Genomic DNA, 2,125 nt, shown 5'->3' with positions numbered 1-2,125 from the left:
GTGCTTGCTTCAGCAGCACATATGCTAAAATTGGAACCATACAGAGAAAATTAGCATGGCCCCTGCACAAGGATGACATGCAAATTCATGAAGCATACTGTATTTTTGGTTTTGATGAATGTCAAATGTAATAATGTAAAGTGAATGTATATATGAATAAATTAGTATATTACCAAAAAAGAAAAAAAAAAAAAGAGGGACTGAAGATACCCCGCTGTCTCAGCTGTGACTTCAGCACTGTGGACAGAGGCCATTAGTGGTACCCCCGGCTATGCCTGTGACTGTGGGTGGGTGGAAGATGATACATGCACAGCTTGTAGATAGGGCCAGAAATCCTTGCTGCTCACTTAATGCCTTATAGTGTATGAAATTCTTTCCTCTTACCAAACGAATTCTGTCCTCACTTGACTATCAGCCCAGGAGATAGGACAGGAATTGTTTTCCCAGACTTTTACAGATGAGGAAACAAGTTCAGCAAGGTCAAACTCCAAGCAACCCTTTGGGTGGGGTGGGAGAGAGAACTCTGTTCCAGGTTTAGCAAATTTAGCAGCTACTCTTTCCCCTTTGAGCAATGACTTCCTCTAGAGATAAGAGGAGTACACTTGAGCCAGAGCAGGGCAGGGTGAGTGGAAGTTTGTGTGGAACCGAGGCTCTAGCCAGCCCTGGGAACAAGTGGCAGGAGGAGGAACAATCCTCAGAGGATCGAAAGTTCATCAGGATTGCCAGACTGAGGGTGGGGAAACCTTGCTTTTCACTAGAGTCCACAGAGGCCCAGCTTTTATGTCTCTTTTTCTCTTCTAATGCTGGTCTTCATTGAAATTGGAGACAGAAGGGACCCTTAAGATCTCAAGCTGTCCTGAGCCTGATGGACCTCCATTTGAAAATTCTGGGGAGGAGAGGTATGGGAGCCATGTGAGTGAATGAGGTGAGTTGTGCAGGTTGTAAGAAATCCTGTGACATGGCTACAGGACTGGCTGCTTATGTTTCTGTTCCCAGGATGGAAAGGGGATATGCTAGACTACAGAGCAGCTGTTTCCTTGAGGTGTACCCTGACAGGCAGCACAATAAAGTAATTAAGAACATGGGCACTGAAGCCAGACTACCTGGTTCCCCTGCTTCCTATGTGACTGCGTAACCTTGAGAAACTCTCAGCCTCTATTCCTCACTTTTTTCTTTTTTTTTTTTTTTAAGATTTTATTTATTTATTTGACGGAGGGAAACACAGTGAGAGAGGGAACACAAGCAGGGGGAGTGGGAGAGGGAGAAGCAGGCCTCCCGCCAAGCAGGGAGCCCGATGTGGGGCTCGATCCCAGGACCCTGGGATCACGACCCGAGCCGAAGGCAGACACTTAATGACTCAGCCACCCAGGCACCCCTATTCCTCACTTTTCTCATCTATAAACAAACCTCAGGGTTGTTTTTTGAAGACGATTTTATGTAAAGCACTTAGAACTGCCCAGTGCATAGTAACTGCTCAAAAATATTAGCAATGATTTGTATTTGGGGCCCCTATGGTTTAGAGGTAAGTCTATACACCAATGATCCACACTAGAGATACTTTCCTACCTATAGGTACTGGCTCTGTTCTTATCAGGAAAAGGTGATGAAAGGCGGATTTCACAGTCCTCTGAAAAGCTTCTCTTGACCTTAGTTTACCCAACTCTATCATATCACATTAAAACATTGCAAAAACGGGGAGAAAATTCTCTACCAAGAAAGACCCAGAAGACCAGGAGAAAACATAGCCAGCTAGCTTTCCTACTTTGTCACCCAGCAGGGATTGGGAGGAGAAATGTGTCTAAAACTGGCCCTTTGTTTGTGGTGGTGGTGGAATACATTGCAGATAGCTTGGAGGCCTTACCTCTTCCTCAGTTTCTTAGAAAATTCTGGCTTCTCTCTTCAGTGCTTTCATTTCCCCCTCTGTGTCCATGGTGGAACCCCTGCCTCCTCCCACCCATCACTTGATTCTTGGGAAGGTCAGCACCAGGAAAGCTCTAGAAAGAACCAGTGTATTGCATTCTTCCTGGAGGCCAAGCAGCATCTTAGATTCAGGAATTGGCTAATTATAGGAAACCACACAGAAACTCAGCAGGTGCCCCAAATAACAGGAAGAAGGAAGCCAAAA

At 45.4% G+C, this 2,125-nt stretch overlaps 1 non-coding gene across 1 annotated transcript; it reads left to right on the top strand.

Annotated features, from left to right (window-relative positions):
• On the top strand, positions 1–107 carry LOC118528769 (U6 spliceosomal RNA). The gene has a single exon (XR_004913804.1). It is a non-coding gene; the product is annotated as a U6 spliceosomal RNA (small nuclear RNA).
• Positions 108–2,125: the final 2,018 nt, after the last annotated feature.

Source organism: Halichoerus grypus, chromosome 14 (assembly GCF_964656455.1).
Source record: "Halichoerus grypus chromosome 14, mHalGry1.hap1.1, whole genome shotgun sequence".
Lineage (NCBI taxonomy): Eukaryota > Metazoa > Chordata > Mammalia > Carnivora > Phocidae > Halichoerus > Halichoerus grypus.
This window is presented reverse-complemented; position numbering and strand designations above follow the sequence as displayed.